Raw genomic sequence first — 8,639 nt, forward strand, 5'->3', positions numbered from 1 at the left:
CCCAAACCAACATTTAAAAATATTTCTTCAATTAGCAGACACTTTTAAAACCAATGGAGCTTCTCCTGAGGCAATACGTTTAAGATTATTTCCTTTTTCCCTCAGAGATAAAGCCCTATCATGGTTAGATTCCCTTCCACCCAATTCCATTATGACATGGGATAACCTTAGAAGAGTTTTTCTTGCTAGATATTTTCCCCCGAGTAAAACCGCCGTTCTTTGAAACCATATAACCAGATTTACCCAAAACCAAGGAGAATCGTTGTTCGAAGCTTGGGAGAGATATAAAGAGTTGTTACGAGCATGCCCACATCATGGTTTAGACAATTGGTTAATCATTCAAACCTTCTATAATGGACTTCATTACAACACAAAGATGACCATCGACGCTGCCGCAGGCGGTGCTCTGATGAACAAACCTTATCTTGAAGCTAGTGCCCTCATAGAAGATATGGCTCAAAACCACCAATCATGGGGAGTCGAACGAGCGATAGTTGAGAAGAAGGAAGCCCAAGGAGGAGTGCATGAACTAAGCTCTATAGACATATGCAAGCTAAAATGGACGCATTAGCCCTCAAAGTCGAGCATATGTGCATAAACCCGAATACTGTAGCCGCAATTTCGTCGGATTGTAAGATATGTGGAACTAAAGGACACCAATCTGCAGAATGCAGTCTATTAAACGAAACCCACTCTGAGCAAGTGAACTACACCCAAGGGAACCCATACTCGAATACCTACAACTCTGGATGGAGGAATCATCCGAACTTCTCCTATAAAAACAATAACCCTATTCAAAATAATGCACCTCCGAGACCTAGTTATCAAGCCCCAAGATCAAATCAACCTATGCAACCTATACCACCAAAGTCGAGCCTTAAGAAAATTATGGAAAATTTTATCACCGCTTAAACCCAACAAAACAAGGAGTTCATGAACCAAAACATTCATCTTAACGAATTGATTACTCAGTTAGGAACCAAGGTTGACCAAATAGTTACTCATACTAAGATGCTTGAAACCCAGATCTTTCAGGTAGCTTTAAACCAAGCCCCTCAGACTACACCTGGAGGACAATTCCCTGGACAACCTCAACAAAATCCAAGAGTACAAGCCAATGACATTACCCTACGAAGTGGGAACGCTTATGATGAGCCACCAAACCCTAGATTGAGTGAACCCGAAACTTCTAAGGAATGTACCAAACCCACGGACGAAGTAAAGGAACCAGAAGAACCTGAAAACAAGGAAGGTCAAGAAAAAGGAAAAGAACCTAAAGATAAAACTTACGTACCACCCCCGCCGTATAAACCACCTATACCATATCCGCAAAGACTCAAACAAACCCAGATCAATAAACAGTATCAAAAATTTATTAAAATCATAGAAAAACTTCATGTAGAAATCCCTTTCACAGAAGCCATCACCCAAATACCCTCTTATGCAATGTTTCTCAAAGACATCCTTACCAACAAACGTAGACTTGACGATCTGAAGCCTTTGGAATGTAATGCTATTTCCGAGGACAAATTAGCAAAGAAAGATAAAGACCCTGGAAATTTCTCCATTCCTTGCCTTTTGGGTAATCATGTCATCGAAAAAGCTTTTCTAGACTTAGGAGCTAGTGTGAGCCTAATGCCTTTAGCAGTTTGTGAGAGGTTAAACTTAGGAGAATTACAGCCCACTAAGATGTCACTTCAATTAGCCGATAGATCTGTTAAATATCCGATAGGCATTTTAGAAGATGTTCCTGTTAGGATAGGTCAGTTATTTATCCCTACTGATTTTGTTGTCATGGACATAAAAGAGGACAATGATATACCAATCCTTCTAGGTAGACCATTCTTATCGACTGCAGGATCCATAATAGATGTCAAGAAAGGAAAGTTGACATTTGAGGTAGGTGATGAGAAAATAGAATTTATACTTTCAAAATTTCTTATGGCACCTGTGATGGGAGACTCGTGTTATGCCTTAGATATCATTGATAAATGTGTTAGAGAATTAGAACAAAAAGAAATTATAAAAACAATTAAGTTACCATCAACTTGTGTTATGGCCATACAGTCAATACTCTCAAGTCTACTATTTATACAAATTTTATTTCTCATCATATGCTTCTCGCCATATCTGATACTCTTGGCTTCTCTATCATTAACATTTCTTTTGTTTGCTTAAGTATTCCTAATTTTATAGATAAGGTCAAAGCTACTTAGTCACTGCTCATTGCTGGCAGGATAAAACCGTAGTTATCTGCTTCAAAACCTTATTTGGTATCTACTACTAGTAGAAATAAATTATTCAAGAGTATTATTCAAAGCATACTTGACTATGGGTTCGTGGAGTATTCTTGGCACGACAGCCTTTTGAAGGAAATGGATAACTGGATTATATACTATATTTTTGAAGGTGGTATTATTAAGTAAAAGAATCTTATTGTGACGTGGAACAATGTCTGTACTACTCAATAAGGGGGGCGTTTTGAGTATTGGGTCCCTCATAAATTGAATGAGGAAGACTCCATTAAATTTGGTATGGTGTTTATTACTTACAAAATCCAAGGAGACAATACCCTTAGAGCTAGAGTGATCAGGAATAAGTTTATATTAGCTACCACGTTGATCGACTATATGTTATGGTATTAAGAGGAACGTGGATATCGTATTTGATGATAGTAGTTAGTTTCTTTGTAGGAGAGACATGATCATGTTTTGAATGAATTCTTGGAACAAATACCTTGTATATAAAACTCCCAATATTGACCTTTTTGTTTATCATTTCTTCGACGCTAATGTGAAATATATCATTAAAAGAAATAATTTGATTTTTCCTTATTTAAACATTCAGACTTGTCCATCATATGTATCTACAACCAATCATATTACAAATTCAAGTAATATTATGGGTGACCTCCAATCGTAGAATTATAGTAGTAATGGTTATATGAGTTTCAAATAATCTTATAATCTTATTAACACAAATGATCAATAACTACCTTGAGCTAAAACTTTATGGAATCAATTCCTCTGAATATTTCATTATTTTGAGGATTATATATCATCGAGTTCTATTTGCGGGAACCTATCATTTAGAGAATTTCACATGGCCCCTAAATCTGATTTGTGTTATTGTGACAAAGAATCTAATCATTATTTGTAATCAGATTTCAAATCTTTTTAACTTTATGGAAATTACCTAGGAAATCCATCCAGATTAATGTTTTTTCTTGTTATACCATTTGTATTTGGAGAATTTGTCAAAGAATATGGTCCAAACAAGGAAAATTTGTCACTTTGTTTGTTATGATTAGTATGGTGAAATTAATTGGCATTGCGGGAGTAAGCGCGTGTTTAAGGTACAATAAATCATAAAAACTCTTCAATTAATTAACCTGATTGTTTCTCATGTTTCCGAGACAAGTAACCTCTCTGATTCTTCTTATTTATTTTTGCATGAGTATTGAATCTTAAAATTCTATTGGATTAGTTTCATCCTCATATAGTTCCAAAAACCAAATGTTGGAACCCTATTAAAATTTATAGAATTACATGCATTAATGATGGTGTAACTAGAGAATGTCTAGGTCCTTCTACTAGAGGTGGTATCTTTAAGAACCAATATACTAATTTACGGAATTGTTTTAATCTAAACATCAGTAACTTTAATTTATTTATATATGAGTTAATTAGTATTAAGGCGGACGTTAAAACTACTTTAAAAAATGGGCGGAACTCTATGTGGCTCGATATTGGTTCTCAACTGATGACTTTAGTTGTTAATCTCATAACACTTTTCCTTGACACTAAAGAAACAGATGGATTAATTGCATTAAGATTAAAACAACAATTTATATTTACCTCATTTTGAGAATGTTAATGATATCAATAAAAACTAATTGAATACTTAATACATTTTTGTACTTTTAAGAAATTATACATTAAATATGCAGAACAATTGAGTCGTTGTAGTATAGTGGTAAGTATTCCTGCCTGTCACGCTGGTGATCTGGGTTTGATCCCCGGCAACGGTATATTTTATTTCCATTCTTTGTATTTTGATTTGGATAGAATTTATTTTAATTTGCAAAATAATAAATTTTAACTTTCTTTTAAGAAAAATTTCTCTTTCGCTTTTCTGGTAGAAAGGAAATACCATTGTTTAGAAATTTAGAATAAATTACAAGCCTTGTTATAAGATATCGGCTATCCTTATCCTTTGACTGATATGTTATGATACAACGTCATTTTATTCATAGAAAATGTCACTGAAACATATACCGATAAAAGAAATTTTAAGGCTTATATGTATATATTTTATTTCCTTATTTTACCTCATATTAAATTTTATTTCCCTAGTTTAAAACTCAAACGTTTGATTCCATAGTTTCATTTATTATTACTATATCAAATCAAATCCGTTCTAAAATGTCCAGATAGGGACATTTTGGGGAAAATGTGACGATTCTTTCCCCAATATTGAATGTGAAGAGAAAATAACAAAACTTATATTTTTGTCAGTATTTTTGTAGGCTATTTGACCTAGGAGAGACAAATGGGAATCCCTCGTCTCCTCTTCTTTTTTGTCTCATATAAGAGGTTCTTAATTGAGGGACGTCTAAATTTATGAATAAGGTTAGTAAGTATCAAACTAGAAATCCTCTTGGCAGCTTCACTCCGTCTCTTATTCTTTATGGTGAGGATGTGATGGATTTTTGCAGAAGAACCAAATACAACATTCAAAACTTGTCACACTTATTCAATATATGCGTTGATATTGATGGCCATACAGTCAATACTCTCAAGTCTACTATTTATACAAATTTTATTTCTCATCATATGCTTCTCGCCATCTTTGATACTCTTGGCTTCTCTATCATTAAGATTTCTTTTGTTTGCTTAAGTATTCCTAATTTTTTAGATAAGGTCAAAGCTACTTAGTCACTGCTCATTGCTGGCAGGATAAAACCGTAGTTATCTGCTTCAAAACCTTATTTGGTATCTACTACTAGTAGAAATAAATTATTCAAGAGTATCATTCAAAGCATGCTTGACTATGGGTTCGTGGAGTATTCTTGGCACGACAGCCTTTTGAAGGAAATTGATAAATGGATTATATACTATATTTTGGAAGGTGGTATTATTAAGTAAAAGAATCTTATGGTGACGTGGAACAATGTCTGTACTACTCAATAAGGGTGGAGTTTTGAGTAATGGGTCCCTCATAAATTGAATGAGGAAGACTCCATTAAATTTGGTATGGTGTTTGTTATTTAAAAAATCCAAGGAGACAATACCCTTAGAGCTAGAGTGATCAGGAATAAGTTTATATTAGCTACCACGTTGATCGACTATATGCTATGGTATTAAGAGGAACGTGGATATCGTATTTGATGATAGTAGTTGGTTTCTTTGTAGGAGAGACATGACCATTTAGAGAATTTCACATGGCCCCTAAATATGATTTGTGTTATTGTGACAAAGAATCTAATCATTATTTGTATCCAGATTTCAAATCTTTTTAACTTTATGGAAATTACCTAGGAAATCCATCCATATTAACGTTTTTTCTTGTTATACCCTTTGTATTTGGAGAATTTGTCAAAGAATATGGTCCAAACAAGGAAAACTTGTCACTTTGTTTGTTATGATTAGTATGGTGAAATTATTTGGTATTGCGGGAGTAAGCGCATGTTTAAGGTAAAACAACTCATGAAAATTCTTCAATTAATTAACCTGATTGTTTCTCATGTTTCCGAGACAAGTAACCTCTCTGATTCTTCTTTGAAATTCTTGTAACAGTCTATCGATGTCACACTGGATGTTATGACATCCAATTCAGCACAGACAAGAATGATGCAGAACGTAAATGTAAAGGACGGTAAATAACACAGACAATTGTTTACCCAGTTCGGTGACAAACACACCTACGTCTGGGGGCTACCAAGCCAGGGATGAAATCCACTATAAGCAGTATTAATTCAGGACTTAAACCAACAGTTTAATCCTATCACTTAAGACCTACCCAATGCAATTTCAATCTTAAACTAAGACCAAAGTTCCTACTCACTCCCCCTCAATCACCACAGTGATTAAAACCTTTAATTAGTTTAAAGTCAATGGCGAAGTTATACTTCAAACAACTCTTGATTGTGCTTAAGAGCTTTAATCAAGAAACATAGCACTCACACTTAAAAGCTTAGAGTGACACAGCAATTACAACTCAATGAACACCCTAGTCGAATGCAATCATCTAGGTGATAGTTGCTTGGCTCACAAGTTAAACCTAATACAAGATACAACCAAAAATACAACAGTGAAATATGATGGTATAATAAATTCTTCACGCTTCAAACCCCTATGTTGTTGAAAGTAGGATTGCCATCCTTTTATAATGCATCACTTGGGCCTTGTACTTGTATTTCCTAAAATTAAGGTTAAGCAAGTTAACCTAATTTCCACATATTAGGGTGCTACCAAATAGGCTATATGTTAGGCCTCTTAATTGTAGTTTAGTTGTTAGTTTCCTGGATTTTAGCTCAGTTGTTAGATTCCTGAAAAATAGCCTGAGAAAAATACTAAAACAGAAAAACTAACTAGCCTACACTTTAGCATATGCTGTCAGGAATGAATGTCATAACATTCAGTTTGACGTCCAGAACATAGGCCATATGCTAGGTCTGTTATTCTCCTGAAAAACAGACTGAAATAAATACTGAATTGTAACAGAAAAACCAACCAGCCTATAATTCAGTATCTGCTGTCAGGGATGAATGTCATAACATTCAGTTTAACATTCAGACAATAGGCTATATGCCAGGTCTACTATTCTCCTGAACAACAGACTGAAATAAATACTGAGTTGTAACAGAAAAACCAACTATTCTATAGTTCAGTATCTGCTATCAGGGATGAATGTCATAACATCCAGTTTGACATTCAGTAAATCCTGTATTAGCTAATCCTGCAGCATACTACTCAAGCATGTCATGACATCAGTCAAGACATCAGAGTATAGTTAGTGTTTTAACATAAAATGCAGCCAATCAGAAACATCTACAAACTCCCCCTTTGGCAAATTTTTGGCTAAAACAACTTGGCATCACAACAGAGTTCACAGCAGCGGAAAACACACATCCAAGCAGAGAATTAAATTAGCTAATACACTCAGCACACATAGAAGTTGAACAACAACACACTTAGCACACATAGAAGTTAAAAACTTCAAACAGCAGCATAACCTCTGGTAGAGGACCTTTAACTTCAAATAAATCTGTTCAAATAAATTTGTTGTCTTGGGGTACAGGTGTTACTCCCCCTTTTTGTCAAAAATGTTGCCAAAGCAACACTTAATATTACAGACCAAAACAACCAATCAACAAAAAAAACACACTCTTGATTTTACTTCACAGTTTCAATCAAGACGACACACTCTTGATCTTGCTTCATAGCTTTGATCCAGTAGACACACATTCTTGCTTCACAGCAGGTAGACCCACATCAGATGCCTTGACTTTGTGTATGACATCTTGAAACACTCCTGCATGAACATGTTCTTGAACTCCAGCAGGTACCTAGGGTGTCTCATGTTAAGATATCCCCTTAACATCTTGTTAACACACTTGTTGGAAGTGAAACAGCTACGATCTGTTGACCAATCAGAGCACACTCTCAATTGTTTAATAGTTTGAAATATTAAACAATACATTCCTAACATCCTTAGTTGCTATAATTCCTCAGAAAGGCATATTCCCAATTTGCCCCTTAAATTTTCAAACTGAGTAGCATCCAAAGCCTTTGTAAATATGTCAGCAAGTTGTAGTTCAGTAGCTACATGTTCCAAGGTAATCACTTTGTCTTCCACCAGATCTCTGATAAGGTGATGTCTAATGTCAATATGTTTGGTCCTGCTGTGTTGGATGGGATTCTTTGAAATATTGATGGCACTGAGATTGTCACAGAAAAATGTCATGACATTCTGAGAGACATTGTATTTAGTCAGCATTTGTTTCATCCATACTGAAACACCTCAAAATTTGCCCTCCTCTCTTGGGACTAGCATAACATATTACATATCATTTTAGGTCATTAGGCATTGCATATTGCATATCATGTGGTTACATTGTGCAAGCCATTCTCCCAAGTCTTGATCAGAAGATGAAGAGGTCATGGTGCAAGCTAGGGTTTCATTTGGACTGGTCATTAATCATCTGAGGATGTGGAGGTCCAAATTAGGGTTTTGTGATTCTCAAGGAGATTGGTCTTCATCTTGATTGAAGTGATACATCATCATCATCATGGTCTTGTTATCATCAAGTGTTGAAGCATATTCCTTGAGATTAGGGTTTTGACCACTGGTCAACCCTAATCAGTTGCATTGGGCCAATCAGGGCATAGCAAGAAGGTGGGATCTACAATGGATATGAGGATCATTTCATGGTTGTATTGAGCTTATGGAGGCTAGGGTTTCATCCTTGAGCCATTTCATCAGAGGATTGGGGCTTAACTTGATCAGTGCATTGCCAAATTCATCTATCAGCTGAAAAAGTCAACTGTTGTCAACTGTGCTTGATTTTATGGATTTGGAGGTGGGAGAGAGTTGGATACACTTCATTCATGTTGGAACAAGTGTTATTTGACATG

The 8,639-nt window shown here is 35.3% G+C and overlaps 1 non-coding gene across 1 annotated transcript; it reads right to left on the reverse strand.

Moving 5' to 3' along the window:
- Nucleotides 1-214: 214 nt before the first annotated feature.
- LOC127089072 (small nucleolar RNA R71) lies at nt 215-321 on the reverse strand. Its single transcript, XR_007790851.1, has one exon. It is a non-coding gene; the product is annotated as a small nucleolar RNA R71 (small nucleolar RNA).
- Between the last annotated feature and the right edge of the window lie 8,318 nt (nt 322-8,639).

The sequence above is a fragment of the Lathyrus oleraceus genome, chromosome 5, assembly GCF_024323335.1.
Source record: "Lathyrus oleraceus cultivar Zhongwan6 chromosome 5, CAAS_Psat_ZW6_1.0, whole genome shotgun sequence".
In the NCBI taxonomy this organism is placed as follows: Eukaryota; Viridiplantae; Streptophyta; class Magnoliopsida; order Fabales; family Fabaceae; genus Lathyrus; species Lathyrus oleraceus.